Raw genomic sequence first — 18,378 nt, 5'->3', positions numbered from 1 at the left:
CATGCATGCCCCTGTGAAGAACAAAGGAGCGTGTCAAGTGGTCTCTCTTATTCTCTGCTTTATTTTTTTGAGAAAAGGTGTGTCACTAAAATCTGTAGCTAGAATGGCGGTCAGCAAGTCCCAGAGATTCCCGTCTCCGCCTTCCGCAGTGCTGGGATGCAGTTCCTGCCCAGGCTGAGGATTTAAACTCAAGGTTCTCATGCTCATACAGCAAGCACTCATAGCCACTGAGTCATCTCCCCAGACCCTCAGTTTTTCCTGATTAAAACTGCTCAGTTTTTGATTTACTGACTTTGACAGATTGCCTTCATTTAGGGAAGAAGCCGTATCATACCCATGGTTTATACAAAGATACAAAGCTTTCTGCCAACCAGTCTTCTGGGAATTTTATCTAGACATTTTCTAAAGAAGGATAGTGTCTTGTTTTTCAGTTACTTGTGGGGTCGACTTCACGTCAGCCTCTCTTAAGACTGGCTTACCATGCCATGTGAAGATGGTCACTAAGAACTATATGACCCTGGCACTGGGTGTTTGCCCAGCCACAAACTCCTCATTCACAGAAAAAAAAATTCAAGTGATAGCGATTAGGAGCTGTTGGTTAATCCAGGTATTTGCCTCTGCATCCAGCTTTCTCTTCAACTGAAATTAGCCCTCCTGAGCTTTTCTTTACCCAAGGATGATCCCAGATGGGGGTAAGCCGACTGCCAGACCCACTGAGTAACACACCGCGATGCGGCAGAGCCTTTGACCATCTGCTCTGCTAAGGGACCTGACCTGAGGCACACAAGGAATTGCCTAAAGCACACAAGGAATTGCCTGGAGCACACAAGGAATTGCCTAAAGCACACAAGGAATTCTCCAGGTGGTGGGACAGCTGTCCCGAGTAACTGGGTTTACACGATGCGAACACAGCGTTGAGAGCCACAGTTCCCTGCCGGCTTCCCTGACCTATGTGGATCTTAGCCCCATCCCCTGTGGACTGCACCCTGTTTGGCTTCTGGATCTCCCACCCCTTTATTATTCCATCTGTATTTTATAGCCCCACCCCTTTGCTGGAGCTACTGAAGCTTAGTGACAGAAGGACCCACTGGTCCTTGATTCTGAGACGGTTGTACCTCTCAGGGTCCTGCCTTACTGAGTGAGATCCTGGTTTGGAAAAATCTGTGTGGCTTCTGGCTGTTCCTATTTCTTCTTTACTCTCCCAGCTGTAGGTCATGACATAGATTATTTTGAATTCTTTATCCATTCTGGCTGGGATTGGCACTCTTGGTTCCAGCTCTGATACAACTGACACTTGACCCTATTGCTGCTTAACCTTGGTCCTGCCAGTCTTTGACCCATAGGTGAGGTCTATCTAGCTCCCCAGTAAAATGTCTTAGGGGACAGGAGAGGGAATGTCTCGTGTGGGCTTAAAAGGAACTAATTATGTACTCCTACTTAATATGTTCCTGTCTGAGCGAAATGGTTTCCTGGTGGTCAAGTGCTTTCATCCGCATATTCACGACACAATGCCAAAGCCTCAGGAGACAGGAAGCAAACAGTCAACAAGCTATCGTCATTGCTGTGTTTGTGCACTTAGTATATACATACACATATATGCATATGTATGTAAATATATGTGTACATATATATACATAACAAAAACACACATGAAGGTGAGCACTTGTAAAGAACACCCAATTTGCTTAAAACATTTTTTTAAAGTCCAACCGCTCCTCACTCCTCCTTAGCAATACTTTTCCTGATTTCTTGGTGCATTCTTGGGATACACTTGCAAGGAGCTACTTCTAAATTTCTTTAACCCTGACAGACTTCCTGTCGGAAACCACTTCTTCCCTGAATCGGGCTCTCCTTTGCTTTGGAATGGAGGCTGGACGAGACACACGTCTACATAGCTGCATATTCACACCCACTTCCTCCCACCAGACCTTAGAAACAAGAAAGACATCCCTGAGCTGGGTATGGAGGCTCAAATTTCCAACCCCAGCACCCCTGAGCTGGGTATGGAGGACACATCTCCAACCCAGCACTCATTTGAGAAGCTGAAGCAAGAGGTTTATAAGTTGGTTTCTAAGCAGACTAGATTAGCTAGCAAGAGACACTCTCTGAAGATATCTCAATTTTTCTCTCCTGGCTTGAAGAGAACGGGCTGTGCCCTATCCAGGACTCTCTGTGTTTGACACTTGCCTGGGTCCCATTCCACAGCTAAGCTCCTGTTGACTTCCAAGTCTGGAAATGCAGAAACATTCAAGTCTAACTAGGAGAAGGGGGAGCTGGTAAGCTGGGCATCTAAGGGGTAAGGGTGAGAGGGTAGCACCAGGCTTTAGTTAAAGTGGGGCACACTAAACAGTGAAGCCAACATAGGTGAGAGGCATAGCTCCTAGAGAAATCTGGTATCAATAAGGGCAGGAACCCCAGCCAGGTGCTGCTGGTTACCTCATCCTGCCTACAAGGCCCAGGCATGACAAACTGGGATTAATTCCATCCCTTTTGGCCGGAGGCAGAGAAGCCACCTCATTTACTAAGGCCTGTCTGTTGTCAGCACTTTGTCACTGGTCTGTTCACCTGGCTCCTCGCATTTCTTAATTCCTGGATAGCGCTGTGTGCCACAGACAGTCTACCTTGTTCTGCCTTCTATTGTCTATCCCTCTGCTCCGGGTCTCTGATCCTTAAAGCCAAATTTCAGATAACGTTGGGAAGGACCCGTTTCTTAAAGCTCTAGAATCAGGGCTCTACAAAGCACCACACGGGCTTTCTCAGCTAGGAGGAAGGAGGAAAGATCGTCAGGGAACTAAGATCGGAAATGGTGACTGCCACCCAGAGCTAACATGATACCCTGAAGATTCAAACTTAGCCTCCGTGGTCCTCCAGGGAAAGAAGACAAAATCTCTCATCTCATCTGGACATCTTAACCCCTACGGAATGGACGAGAGCTATGCTGATGGCCATGCCAGGTGAAGCCAAAGAGTTGATTTCCTTCCTTAAAGGTCAGGATTACTGAAGGAAAGGAAGCAAGACCAGAAGTGTGCCCTGATCTTGTAGCTCTTGAGTTAAGCCTGAGTTGAGAGTATCTCTTTAAATTAGCCAGCTCCTCGGAGCCTGTGTGTGTCTAGATTGGCTTAACAGATGAAGGACTTTCCGTTAAGAAGCTCTGGGAGCTATTTTTGGGCATTCTGAGATTTACCCAGAGAACGCCTTCTTAATGCTTGAAACCCCTGTTGGCAGGATCTCCCTAACCTCCTCCCCAGTCCTACCATGCTATGCTATTTGTATTCCACTTGGTCAGCACTTTCCCCACCCCCACCTCCCAACCATGGCCTCAGCCCACCACATTGCCAAGCCACGTGACAGACAACCGGGCAGGCGGGGCGCTGGTGGACCCTTCTCATGTCCATCTATCTCTAAGTCACTTCTTGTCTCACTGAAGAATGACTAACTGGTAGCCATGCTATCATGAAAGACAGATGGCCACAACTGTATATATTTTTAAGAAAAGACCTATAGAACAGAGACTACCCAAGGTAGATTCTGGAACTTTCAATGATACACCTCCAAACCAAACTATTCTACCTATAGAGAACAGGAAAGGACTGGGACCAGTCACAGAGACCAGTGAAAACTGGAACTAGCCCCATTGTGAAATACATTCACACATCTCTTTTAAACCCTTGAATCTGAAACAGGAGCCTGATCCAAAATTTGCAAGCCTAGGGCAATCTTTTGATTTGAATGTTTTAACTCCACATTCTATTGACTTTCAGAAATGGAAACAACCCCACACTTCACTTGTAAACCAGTCAAGTACATTCTTCATATGCCCTAAGATCTATTCTTTTCTGGGAATTTTTTTTTTTTACCCAGAACTTTGCCTTTATGTTTTTCATTAAATGATTTTAATAGAATCGAAATTGCCAGTCTGTGGCTTCGTTGAGCTTTATTTACCTCCCTATTTGGGGAAATGTATCCCAGCTCATTCTCCACAGGAAGGAAATAGCACCAGGAGCTGCCTAAAGTTCTCCATGAACTAAAATCCCTCTCTCTGTGTGGAGAGAACACATACAGTGTGATTTTAGAAAACGTGTTTTTGTAGTGATGGGGTGTGGGGAGCACACGAGGGGGATGGGAAAACCGGCCATAGAGAAACTACACTTTGGGGGGTTCCGGGGGGAGGGGGCTACTGGTTTCAAAATGGAATTCATTCCCAAATCCAAGATTATAGATTTTCTTCCAAGCTGCATTCCCTACATGGTTTAGAGAACACATGGGAAAAAGAAATTGCTCTTCATGATTTGATTGACATTAAAAACCCTGTGAAAAGTTTGGAACTTGATGTCCCCCAGGGAAAGACAATAGTCAAATAGAGTTGGCTTGTACCGGTTCTCACTCTTACCAGAGCTGTCCCAGGGAAAGAAAGGCACGGGGCACTCCATTCTCACATATCACTTCTGAAGAAATCACCCCAAGACGTGCAAACACAAGCGCTGCTCGGTGAGTCTCGAGCCCAAACCGTCCTAGCCTATGGCTTAGCAGTCGTCTGGGGCTCTAGTCCTTAATATGGATGCTATTTTTTAAGTGATCAGACTTCTTCCTTTTGCAGGGCCCCTTGTCGTCAGTAAGTTCTAGCCACGCACGTCTGGTTCTGCCTAACTCTAAGGGGCTGCACTGTTTCCGTTTTCAATTCCACACGCGCAGCCTTATTACCAGAAGGGCTCTGTGAATACCAAGCACTTTGTTCTCCTCTGCCCTTTTTTTTTTTTTTTTTTTTTTTTTTTTTACCATGTATTGCCAGAGCACCGAAACTCCCCCGCCCTTTACAACCAGCTCTTTCTAAAAGGAGTTACCGACTAATACCAACTTGCACTACTGTTTGGGATGCCCAAATACGTCTGTCTGGAAATAAAAGCCCCTCTTCTTCCTTTCTGGAACATTCTCTCCCACTTATATCTCTTTTGACCCTCTAGGCATTCTTTCCAACAGAAATAAAGATTTCTCAAGAAATATTTCGGAAGGAAGTTGACCATGGTTTCTACACAAACACCCACTCAGGCGTACATTCCCTTGCTGCTCGGTTTTATAGAAAACAGACTAGTTAGGCATCTTCTGCCTGGGCAGAAAAGTGACAGTGAGCCAGTTGGTGCCCGTGGTAGAACTCTTATTTCTTTACATCTCCGAGAGTCCAATGCTAAAGTCCTGGTAGCAGAGTAACAGAAATATGTTTAGCTAGAAAAAAATAATCACTCTTTATCTTAACGATCTAAAACATTGTTGCTGTTAGATTTTAAGCGAAACCTGAAACCTATTTAAATGTCTGCGAGCAGAAGATGGAGAGGAAACCGCCTGAGGTACAGAGCTGCAGAGCGGACTGGCTGGCACTGAGAAGACCAGGTATACAATTCAGGTCCCTCTTGAAAACAGAATTGCATCCTAGGCAAAGCAGCCCATGCTCCCTGAACACGCCACTGTGCAGTCTTTCCTCTTGCCCCGTTTCTAGAAACAAAACTTGAAGTTTCATCACATTGACCTTCTGGGAACATCCGCAGGTCAGGGAGTTCCAGACTGGCTTTGGGAATTTGCAGGGTCCTTTGCCTGCCTCGAAAGATTTTGCATATCCAGCAGCCTCAGCCTGGAATGTTTCCTGAAACCTGTGGAGCGACTCCCGCTTCCCTGAAGGCGGAAAAAGAAAGACCCTGTGTCCTACCTCTCAGGCAGCAGCTTCTTTCCCAGGAGGAGGACCGTCGCGTCGCTCGCGCCGTCGGGAAAGGAAGCTGAGGTCCCTTTAAGCAACACAAGAGAGCAAGCAGGCAGGCCGGCCGCCTAAAGCACACTGCTCTATTCAATAAAACGGCAGACCGCCCTTCCTTGGCCCCTCCCAGAAGTCCATGCTAAGTGAACACACATCCCCTATGTTTACAGTCAGCAGGCGGTGGTATGCATTGTCCTGTAGTTTTCTAATAGGCAGCCAATGACGACACCCCAGCCAAGGTGATGCTGTCTGCCCGTGCAGATGCCTGTCATTCCCTAGGCATGCTCGGGACATCACTCATCAGAAAAACCAAGTCCTAAAAAGCTTGAAACTCTGAGCAGGCTGCCAAAACCAGCCTGCTCCATGCCCTTTTTTGGTTATCCTAAGCAGGGCCTCCTGGAAGTGAATCCATTGTCAGGAACAATCATAAGAAACGTTAATCTTGGAGAAAGAGGCTGTCTTGTAGAACACAAATAGAGCTTTAAGAAGAAAGTATAGCTCACAAAACAAGAAGTGGACAGTTAGTTGTACTTATGGGGACGAGGTCGGGGGTGGGGTGGGGGAGATGGCTCAGTTGAGGAAGCCTTAATTGCAGACTTCTTTTCAAAGGAGCTGCGTTGCAAAAATAAATTTAAATCATTCTGCGAGTTAAAAACCTGAGGCGAATAAGACTCAGGTCTGCTGTCCAAGCTAAGTTCTAGCCAAGAAAATGCCTGTGTTATGAAAACCACTGACAAAAAAAAATATAAATAAAATGTATCAGTCACTTGAGTAGATAATGTTGGCCAGCATCAAGGCAGGGTGAGCAGCGTGGCCAGATGGGATTGCGGGGTTTACACAGCTCTTCTGGTTTTCCCCATTAACACCCAACTTCCCTTCATTCCTCAGTCTTGGCAGTGGGGAGATTGTACTAGCAATGAACGTGCATGGCGAGACCAACACCTGCTTTGGGGCAGGCGTAGCCAGGCACCTAGGCCCTCACAGGTGATGCAGAGGTGCTCGTGAGTTCTGGAAAGCCCGTGTGCTCGGGGAGAGTCAGTCTTCAAAGCTGCTGAGCTGCCATGCAGGTCACTGGCCCACACATGCATCCAATTGTGGTCTTGTAGTTTTTGGAATTCAGTCAGTCAGTCAGTGCTTAGTTTTTTTAAAAAGTTGGAATACTTAACTGTTTGTCAGGCCTGGGGCTAAGCACAAAGCACAAAATCCATGTTTCATTATTGGTGTGTGTTTAGACACTGTCTCATCATGGGACCTAGAAGCTTTAAATATTTTCCCTGGCTAATTACAAATCCAGAAGCTTAATTGACACACACCGTCCTCCTACTGAAAAGCCTTCTCTGTTCATGAAGACCTGATGTAGAAGCTATTTCTACTTAGGAAAGAGCCCCTGCCCTTTGTGCTTCATTGAGAACACTTGGGAAGCAGCTGGTCCACACGGGGGCGTTTCTTCTTCTGCCCGTCTCCCGGAAGTATCTACATGAACTTCCCAGGCTACTCCCTCTGCTTTTCTCTCTTTCTTCTACTATCCCGTTCCCAAAAAGCCACGGCAAGGACGGTCCAGGGAGACGTGGGCTTCAAGCTTTCCCGATCAGAACTCAGAATGTAGTTTCCCAGACTCAAAAGAAGACTGGTTGGTGGGACTCCTGCTGCCAACGTTGCATTTCAAGGTCACTGTGGCTCAATCAGGCGTCAGTGAACACAACCAACTACAACACTGCTCTTTTCTGATTTCAGGAAAATGATTTGAAAAGATACTTTTTTTTTCCCTTCTGGAACATAGCCAGTTTTGCAGCTAGAGGAATGCTGTATTGGGATGGACAGATGAAAAGACAGACTATTTCTTAGTCAGGTAAAAGGCTGAACTTGAAGACAATAGCAGACAGACATCAGGGTCTCCAAACATCTCAGTCACATTGATATGTCCTCTGCCCAGAGATTTTCCTGGATGCATGGTATTAAGGCTGGTCATAGCGGGAATGGACGAAAGTGCTGTTTTCCATTGGCGGTACAGACAACATATCCCCCCAACAATACCCCCGCCAACTTATGCCAGGAATGCACCTTGGGTGATGAGCATCAGGGCAAAATTTTGTAGCTGAAGAGTTTTTTGGTTTTGGCTTTGGTTTTGTTTTGTTAAGTACCAGCTTTCCAGAGGAAAGAGACATTGTGCTGCAAACGGGGAAAATATTATCAACAGGAAACCCGGAAGGGATGCACATTTTACGTGGTTCGTAGAAGATAAGTCGCTGAATATTTTGGGCTATGCTTTTAGGGGGAAAGAAGTATGCTTCCCTAGATAAGTCCTAGGTATTTCATAGATGGAGCACAGCGTGTGGAGAGCCACGGAGTTCATTCTAGGTAGAGCTCCTGAGGAAGAACTGCGGATTGGAAGAATCGTCCAACCTGTGTCATGTAAATACATGCAATAGAAAAAAATCTTTCTCTGTCTCTGAAAAAAAAAAAGCAGAAATGTTTAAAAGGAATGAAGGAAAAAAAAAGCAAACAAATGCTTGCATATTGCCCAATCGCTGTCATGGGAATCTCACTTTCATGGTATTTTCTTTTTCCAAAGGTCACTTGTACACAGCACTAAAAATAATGAAAATATATAAATATAGGGTTTATGTAGGAAATTCCTGTGGACTTTCTTCCACCAGGATCACTCCAGATAAAGACAGCTAGTCGATCACAGGACGTAGTCAGGCATTATGGGTATACAGAGACCTTTAGAAGCATTTCCATGACTCCTCTTATTTTTCTTTCCCTTTGGTTCCTAGACCTTGCTGTCATATTGATCAGTAGCTAGAAACTCTATTTTGCTTGTGGTTTGACTTTGAAAAGTAGAAACAGGCCATGTTTTACATTCGAAGCAGGGACCCACTTCCTTTATTTCGTGAAAAATATCATTCCAACTTTTAAGATATCTACTTTATTGAACAGACAAAAGGATTTTTTAAAGAAGGCTAAATACCCCCTCCCACCTTCCTTTAGGCAAATGAAATCTTTCCAGATTCCCAAGATTATCAACCTATAAAATTAGAATCCTGGTGTCAAAATTGGATCACAAAGTATACACACAAAGTATACATGTGTACATACTCACAAAAGGGCAGAGTGAAAGAATTTGTACTAACTGTACTTATGAAAGTAAAGTTTAAAATTAGCCAATTTTATTCAACAGTATAAAAAAAGGATGAGTGTAAAGATGGTCCAAATTCTGAATATCTATTAGTATAATATACATTAGCAGTTTAAATGTTTAAAAAAGAAAATAAATCCTCTCATAAGATAAAGGATAGTTTTGGTAAAATGAATAATTATTTGTAGAGAAATTCTTAGAAAACTAACATCTTTAAAAAGACATTGAAAGACTTGTCAATACTCTATAAAGCACATTATGTTTCCCAAGGACATGTTAAAAATGATTCTAATTCAACTACTAAAAATATAAGAATCACCATAGCTCCTTTTAGGAAAGAAAAAGCTGAACCATTGGGGTAGAAAAAGAAAAGGAATGTCTCTATTTGCTATGATAGCATTAAATGTGTAGGAAATGGAAGAGATTATTCTGGTTTGTGTTCTGTTGCCTTGGTAAAACATAGAATAAGACCAACATGGGGAGGAGAAGGATTATTTAGAGTTTACAGGCCACCATACAAGGAAGCCAGGGCGGGAAGGGGCAGGCACCTGGAGACAGGAAATGAAGTGGAGATGAAGGAGGAATGCTGCTTATCTGTTTGCTTAGCTACCCTGCTTATACAGCCCAGGCTTGCCTAGGAATGGTACCACCCACAGTGGGACAACCAAGAAGCATCAATCAACAACCAAGAAAATGCCCACGACTTGCGTTCAGGTCAATCTGATGAAGGCAATTCTTCAACTGAGATTCCCTTTTCCCAGGTATTTTAAACTGGCAACCAAGATTAGCCACCACAAGACCTTCAAACTTACTGCAGCTGAGAAAAAAGAACTTAGCAAAATTCAGGGCACAAGAATCTAGAGAATCCAGCCATCTCTAACTTTAAAATGGGGAAATATGCTGTTTTTAACGACAACAAAAAGTGTACATTATCCAGAACTAATGTAGTTAAACGCATTAAAAGTTCCCAAACCTAATTTAAGGTCATCAAACACCCCAATAAAGTTGGCATTCTAGTTCCAGCACTCGAGGGAGGCAGAGGCAGGCAGAGGCAGGCAGAGGCAGGGACCTTTGTGAGTTCAAGGCCAGCCTGATCTATACAGCGAGTTCTGGCCAGATAAGGCTACATAGTAAGACGATGTCTCAAACTCAAGACAGAACCAGTAAACAAACAAAAACAACAAATGGTAATACATAGTATTTTTACAAATGACAAACCTCGATGTTGTAATGATAGAAAAGTAATCTACACGTTAAGTTTGCCAGTTAAATTCCCAGACAATAGAGTTTGTAAGACATAACAAAATGATAGCAAATCTGAAAAAAAAAGAGAGATCTCAAAATAGGTAATGTGATTGTCACAGAGCAGATTGAATTAAAAAGTAAGTGCTACCGGCATAGAAACAGACAAACAAATGAACATTACAAAGTGGAGAGCCCACCAGCAAACCCAAGGTCATACACAAAAATCATAATAGAAGTATGTTTTTAATAGGATACGAAGCATAATGAACAATACACAGAGAAAATCTCAATATGCTGGAGGACACAGCACATGTTTATTTCCCTGCCTTCTCTCAGCCTGACCACAGGCTAGCGAAGACCTAAAGATCAGAAGCAAATCCTACAAGGCAAAGGGCCCTGGCGAGGAGCCATCCGAGGTCCAGCTTCCAGCCAAAGTTTGGAATATGGAAAGTGGACAGATGGTTGGTAATTGACTTAGCAGCTGAGAAACCGAAATCTGGCCCCATGGATTGGGAGGCTAACGAAAAGGCGCCAATTCTAGCTTCAGAACCAGGATTTTGAAGTCTAGAACTCTTTCAAAGTGTGGAGTGGGGCAGAAAAGATGTTTGGTTCAAAGTGTCGGTGTAAAACCCAAATGGCCTCCTCTCCCCAGGCCAACCAGGTGAACTTCCTCTCAGAAACAGCCAGGAAACAGGAAGTTGATTTTGCTTACTCTCTGAAGAGAAGCGACAGAGTCGGAGGTGGCAGACGAGGCTTTGCACAGGGGAACAAACGCTCAAGTAAGAAACAACCCCCAGGACCCTTGAGACATCCCACACCCTGCCCCCCACCGTCTTCCTGCAGGGGACAATCATCCAGAAGATCCAGGGAAACAGGCCTGTAAAGGGGCAGACAGACAAATGTCTGTGGGGAGACAGACATTTCAGGAGCTGACATTTCAGACTCATTGTTGGGGACCTTTAGTGAGGTGGGTGCAGAAACTTCCAATTCAATGGCTTAAAACCTCACACGTAAATATGGGTGTCATGTGAAGGGAGGGCAATGTGCAGAAAACATAAAACCATCAGAGGGAAATTCGGCTGGAGATGGCTCAGCGGGTCACGGCACCGACGTTTCACAAAAACACCTCCACTCAGACCTGAGACTTCTGTATTATGAATTACAGTGTTTTTACAGTATATTCCGAGTTTTCCCTCTTTTTTTTTTCAACTCTCACATTCAGTTATAGAGCCTATATATAGATCATGACTAGCAAAATGAGATGACCATGGTTGACAACATGAACTGACTATTTCAAAATAGTCAATAGTCAACAGTTCAAACATTCCCACCACAGCTGTGATCAGTGTCCGATGCGGCCTGCATGCCAGCTGCCATTATCTGGTCATCACACATTATGGACGTGTGTGTTGAAATGTTATTCTGAACCCAGTAAATATATACAACTATTATGTGTCCATTAACAATGAGAATATGCTTTAAAAATAAAACCAGGAGTTATTTTCAAGACATAAGAATCATCTTTTGTAAATAAGAAATATTGTGGGGGAAATTTTTGAAAAGTCTATTCAAGAAGTAAAAAATAAAGTTCAGGGAAAAAACGTGCAGAAAAATAGAAAAAAAAACAGCAAAATGAGGACAAAAAGGAGAGAAAAGATAAAAATAAAGAAGAAAGTGGGTGGAGAGATGGCTCAGTGGCTAAGAGGACTTGCTGAGTTCGTTCCCAGCATTATAGCAGAGGCTCATCACAGCCACCTGTAACCCCAGTGCCAGGGATCCTCTGGGATCTACAGGCAATAAGACATATATAATAACATACATACATGTAACATGAAGAGGTCGGACCTGCTTGTTTGTGGGTTTTTCTGTCCTCCCACCAGGTCCCCACAATTATTTAGTCCCAGAGAAAATCACACAGGACTCCGTAAGTGATAATGCTGATTGGCTCATTAGGTCAGGCTACCCACTGGCTAACTCTCATATCTTGATTAACCCATTTTTCCGATCTATTTTAGCCATGTGGCTCAGTACCTTTTTCAGTGGGGCAGCTCACATCCTGCTGCTTCGGTGATCTGGGCAGGAGTGGGAGGAATCAACTTCCTCCTCCTCAGAATCCTCCTGCTCTCCTTGCATCATTTCCACTTCCTGTCTGGCTTTCTTGCCTACACCTCCTGCCTGGCCAATCAGCGTTTATTTAAAACATGATTGACAGAATACAGACAGTTCTCCCCCACCACATACATCCAACTACACACATATACATATATATAAAATAAAACTTAAAAATAATTGAAAATTTCAATACCTAGCACAGAGAGAGAGAAAGAGAGAGAGAGAGAGAGAGAGAGAGAGAGAGAGAGAGAGAGAGAATATGGAGGAAAGGAAATAGTGAACATGATTCCCTAAAACTAAAGGCTACACACTTCTGGATTTGGAAAGCCCACAGCTGGTACAAGGTATTCAATATTTGCCCGAAAGTTCTGGTGTTGGAAATTGAACTCTCGATTCCTGTGTTAAGGGAACTTGAAGGTGGGGACTCTGGGAGATAACTAAGGTTAGGTGAAGCCATGAGGGTGAGGCCCTTAGGATGGTATTAGTGGCTTCTTATGAGAAGAGACCATCGAGCTAACGCGCCTGCTCTGTCTCACTATAAGACGTCTTCTGCTGTGTTAGACGCAGCAAGAAGATGCTTACAGGTACCATGCTCTTGGCCTGCCAGCCCCTGAGCCAGTGGTTCTCAACCTTCCTAACACTGTGACCCTTTCACGCTGTCCCTCATGCTGTGGTGAAACACCCCCCCAACACACACACACCTTAAAATTATTTTCATTACTACTTCACAATAATTTTGCTACTGTTATCAATAGTAATGTAATATCTGATATTGGACCCCCGTGGGGTCGCGACCCAGAGGTTGAGAAACACTGCCTAAGCGCACTTCTATTCTTACGAAGTTATGCTCTCTCAGGCATTCAGATAAAGCAATGGAAAACAGCATGGGACAAAAGTATTTCCTTCTGAAGTAAGCTAGTTCTTGAGGTTATAAGCTCCGTCGGGAGGGGGACAATGTTTCAGAAGAAGTTAAAAACCAAGAAGTAAGGCATAGGTCTAGAAAGAGAGGATGCAAACACAGGAAAAGAGTGAGTGGGAGGCAATGAAGGGAGCTCCAGGCAATCACTGTCCAGCTGAGTGCAAAAGCAGCCGTCAGACCCCAGGGCTCTGGGAGGACCTTTGAAGAAAAAGCCTAGGAGGTGGATGAGTTGATGAATGCTGGGAAACCTTATAACACACACAAAAAAAAGAAAGAAAAGAAAAAGAAAATAAACAATTGAGATCACCATAATTTCAGAAATTAGTATGCTCGTTCACTTTCCATTGCTGTGCTAAAGCCCTGACCAAAACCAACTTGGGCAAGAGAGGGTTCTCTTTGGCTGGTGGGTTGCACTTCATCATCAAGTGAAACCTGCTGCAGGAGCTCAAGCAGGAACCTGGAGGCAGGAAGTGCAGCGAGGCCATGGAGAAATACTTCTTACTGGCTCGCTCCCCATGCTTTGCTCAGGCTGCTTTCTTAGGCAACCCGGGACCACCTACCTGGAGGTGGCACTGCCTGCAGTGGGCTATGCCGTCCCACATCAGTCATCTATGAAGAAAATGGCCCCAGAGATGTAACTAAAGGCCGTTCTGATGGAGGCAATTTCTCAATTGACATTTCCTTTCCCCAGATGTCCTTACCCATGTCAGATTGGCACAGCAAGAACAGAACCAACAGAAGAGCCAGACGTTTGTATAAGAAAGGAACAGTAACCATTGGGCGGTATAGCTCAACAACGAGGGAAGTTTTTAGAGTTATAATTATTGATTTCACCAACACAATGATGAGGTAATGAGCCTTGGAGGATAACGGGCAAGAACATGCCCGCAGGAGTTCAGTGGGTAGGCGTGCTGAAGTCTTGTTTAGTAAGAAGTCAATAGAGAGTCTACTACTGAGAATTTGAAAATGTAATAAAGAATCGGGGCATTATTCAAGAATATGAGACTAAATCCATAAAAGAATAGCAAAATAGTTCATTTTTTGATTTACTCACTGGACAAATATTTATTGAGTTTCTATCATATGCCAAGGCCTGTTCTAGATGTTATGAACTAAACACACTCTGATGGTGAGGAACAGATAAACCCTGACTAATCCATGACAATAAAACATCACTCAGTGATAAGTACTATAAAGAAAAAGAAACATGAGACGGGTTAAAGGTCAAGAGATAAATGGAAGCTTTCTCTTAAAAACTTTCAAAATAGAGACATAAATAGAGTGGAGAGCTAGGGAAATGGCTAAGTGGTAAGACTCCTCGTTCAGCAAACACCAGGATGAGATTTTGTAATCAGGTACCCACATAAAAGCCAGGTATGACTGAGTATGCTTGTAATCCCATCACCGACAGGTGGAGGCGGAGATTCTAAGAGTTCACTGGTCAGCCAGCCTAGCCAAAACTTGAACTTCAGCTTCAGTGAGAGACTCTGTCTCAAGATAATAGTGCAGAGGTCGGCAGAAGACAACAAGATACTCTGATCTCTCTCTCTCTCTCTCTCTCTCTCTCTCTCTCTCTCACACACACACACACACACACACACACACACACATAGACACACACACACACACAGAGAGAGAGAGAGAGAGAGAGAGAGAGAGAGAGAGAGAGAGAGAGAGAGAAAGCAAAGGAGTCAGCAATGAGACTATATAAAGTAAAAGGATCTCCCAACCAAGAAGGGCAGATGCATATTAAAATAAAAACCAAGTCCAGGTTACCAGGGAGGAGTGATAGCCCATGGAGGATCAGATTGTCTGAAGCTTCGAACAGTTGGAAAGGACTTCTTTGGGTTTTGTTCTATGTAAGAAGGAAAGTCATTGGGTGATTTTGAGCTCAAGGGAAGAAAGTTATTTTGCTGCCCTGTGTAGGGTATGTGACAAGACTGGAAGAGTGGGGACAGGAGAAAGCCATTATTTCCTCCAGTCCAAGAGGCACTGGTTGAACTGAGTTTTAAAATATGGGGCCGAACAACGATATATCAAACAGGAGAATAGTAACCAAGACTTACAAAGAACTCTGAAATTTGAACACCCAAGCCCCTGAATCATCCAATCACTAGTTCACAAAGGAAGCAATACAAATGGCCAATAAATACCTGGGGGAAAAGTGTTCAACATCCTTAGCCATGAGAGTAATGCAAATTAAAACTCTGAGAGTTGATCCCACTCCATCCACGAGGGGTAATTTTTAGCCAGACAAGCTAAAACAAAGGCTAGAAAGAGGGCAAGGGAAGAGATGCCCTTATTCCCGACTGGTGGGAATGTCAACTGCCCTAGCCGCATGGAGGTCGGTGTGGTGTTCCTTCAGACAACTGAATGTACAGCCACCATATGACCCAGATAGTCCTGCCACTCTTGAGTGAATATCCTAATGACTCTCAATCGGCACACTCTAGAGAGGCCTACATATCGGCATTTATTGCTTCACTCTTCATAATAGCTAGAAAACAGAACCAGCCAAGATATCCGTCACAGATGAGTGGCTAAGGAAGACAGAGGCATCCGCACAGAATGTTTTTCAGTGGTGAGGGAGAATGAAGACATGGCATTTGCAGAAAAATGGACAGGGCTAGAGATCGTTGTGTTAGCGAAGTAAGCCAGCGTCAGAGCAAAGGTAGCCGAAGCACGCCTTCTCTCAGACCTGGAAGTAGAGTTAAAGCTAGAAACAGTTCTTTAAGGTCTAACAGAGAATCTTAGGAGAGGACTCTCTGGGTGCCTAAGGTGGGTTCTAATCCAACAACAAGGACAGTCTCCATCTTTGTTCATTTGTTTGAGACAAAGACAGCTAAACCGGGAACTCATCCCTCCCTGGACTCACACCCTCAGGAGTGCTGCAGCTATGGAGAACTTTCTGTCTGGTAGGAGAAAAGCACAGCTAGAGGGAGGTTCGCGAGAGACAAGTCCGGGGGGAAAAAGGGACGCTCAGCAGCCATCTATAAGTGAGGGGCAGCAGATACGAAGATGGACACGGAGTGGATTCTCCCTCAGGGCCTCCAGAAGAAGCCACAGCCCTGCCCAACGTTTGATTTTGGAGTCCTTCTCTCCAGAGCCAGGGGAGAGTAAACCGTCTGCCTTCTGAAGCCACCCAGCCTGTGTTAATTTGTGACAGCAGCTCGGGAAGCTAATACACCCCAGATAGTCGCCGCTCTGCAGCTCTGTTGCCACCATGAGAAGATGAGACACACGGAATTGGGTTGGGTCTGAGAGCCTGCCAAGCCCAACAGAGAGCCCTGCGCCCAGGCGTCCTGGGAAAGGAACAAGAAACAAACTGCTCTAGCTATAGGCCACCAAGATTTTAGAGTCTTTTTTTTTAAAAAAACAAAGAAATGGCTAAAATTTGTAAATATGCAGTAAGAATTAAATGAGAAAGGGTATTTGGTGGCACTTTGTTTTAAAATTTCTGTTTCTAAAAGCCACCATATGTTAAGTAGAAAAGACCAACTGAGAGGGAATAACTCAATACATAAAGACAAGAGATTAAACATACCTAGGATGTTCTGGGTGTGGTAGCACACACTTTTAATCCCAGCAGAGGCAAGCAGATCACTGAGTTTGAGGCTGGACTGGTCTATAGAGTGAGTTTCAGGATAGCCAGGGCTACACAGTGAAACCTTGTCTTGAAAAGACAAAACAAACAAACAAAAACAATTTTAAAAGAAAAAAGGAAATACCCAAGTACCAAAGAATCTATGTCAGCATGAAGAGACAGGGCTGGGAGACGAAGGGGAAAGGAGAGGCTGATAGAAGAGAAAGGAGAGGAGGGAAGAAGAAAGGAGAGAAGGATAAAAAAGGGAGAGAGGCCAAAAGAGAAAGGAGAGAGATGAGATGGAGGTGGTTGAGAAGAGGAGGAGAGAGGGGGAGGAAGGAAACAAGGATAAAATTATCCACATTAGAAGTTCATCCCCTAACCAGTCAGCCACCTCATCCTCACACTACACACTAGAAAGTACAGAAGCTGGTTTCAAACTGATTCTGCCTTGTCTGTGAACAGGAAAACCCAAGTTCTAGATGAAACTGTCTTACATCCAACAGATGGGTAAAGAAATAAGTTTGAATCATACAAAACTGAATGACCTGGATGGTACAGAGCAATACATTCTTACACATTTCAGATAAGGAAATGAACTGGGGTGTTCACGTCATAGAGTGCGCTGGCAATATCTCATGGCAACAGTCATGTGCTCTCTTCTACCAGGGATACCACTGTAAGTCCATCCTCCTGGGAAATTCTCCCAATTAGCAAAGGGAGCTCATTCAGCGCTGTCTGCAATCGTGAGAATGATAGTTGAATCCCAAGAGCATTCAGCAGGGGGAGGCTGTGTGAATATTGCCTAGGATGTAATAATACACAGCAGCCAAAATACACGGACTATGTGTGCTTGGATCTCAAATGCATACCGGGTGAAAAAGAACAGGAAAGCAAGTCCAGCTGAAAAGGTTCTTTGTGCATACGCTATTTATGGACAGGTGCATCAGAGAACTGGAACCAAGTTCAAGATGGTGGCTGTTTGTGTAAGGATGGAGAACAGTAAGGATCATGAAGTTAAGAAATCTGGGGCTGGGAAGATGGCTCAGTGGGCAAGTTGTGCAGATATGAGGACCTGAGTCTAAATCCCCAGCACCCAGCAAAGAGTCAGACATGGCTACAGGTGCCTGCAACCCTAGGGCTGGGAGGCAGAGACAGGTGGATCCTGGAAGCCAGACAGCCTAGCTGAAACTGTGGAATGCAAGCTCTTGAGAGAGCCTGACTCAAGGCAATAAGGGGGAATATGATAAAGGAGAGCATCCAATGTCCTGTTCTGACCTCTGCATGTGCATGAATGGAAACACGCATGTGCACGCGTATACACACACACACACACACACCATGTAGCTACCATGTATAAAAGAAGATTAATTATGACAAAACTATCACATTTATTAGTCCGGTATACCATGTGTGCAGGGGCTTGCTGCATTATTTTTAATTTGGGGGAGCTTTGTTTGTTTGTTTTGTTTTTGTTTTTGCTTTTGAAAAAAAAAACCTGCTATGTGGGCAAGGAATTCTCTCTTCAGCGTGCTAATATCTGATAACTTTCACGGCACTGGGAAAGGCCGCTAGCCTTTCTCCTCAGACCAGAAGTAGAACTCGCTTAGCAGAAGTAGAAGCTGGCCAGTAGGAGT

General features: G+C 44.3%; 1 protein-coding gene across 4 annotated transcripts in view; it reads right to left on the bottom strand.

The window, feature by feature from the left end:
- Cald1 (caldesmon 1) overlaps positions 1-18,378 on the bottom strand; it is a 223,669-nt gene that overhangs the window by 186,473 nt on the left and 18,818 nt on the right. The window contains exon 1 of one of the 4 annotated variants that reach the window (XM_085683800.2): positions 5,699-5,983. The exons of 1 other annotated variant lie outside the window; for it this stretch is intronic. The gene's annotated coding sequence lies outside the window, so the exon portion shown is untranslated. Of the gene's footprint in view, positions 1-5,698; positions 5,984-18,378 lie in introns of those variants that run through there. 2 more of the 4 variants (XM_085683797.2, XM_085683801.2) reach the window with 2 other exon arrangements.

This window comes from Myodes glareolus, chromosome 25, assembly GCF_982192425.1.
Source record: "Myodes glareolus chromosome 25, mMyoGla1.1, whole genome shotgun sequence".
NCBI classification, from domain to species: domain Eukaryota; kingdom Metazoa; phylum Chordata; class Mammalia; order Rodentia; family Cricetidae; genus Myodes; species Myodes glareolus.
The sequence above is the reverse complement of the archived record's forward strand: the minus strand, read 5'-3'. Positions and strand labels throughout refer to the sequence as shown.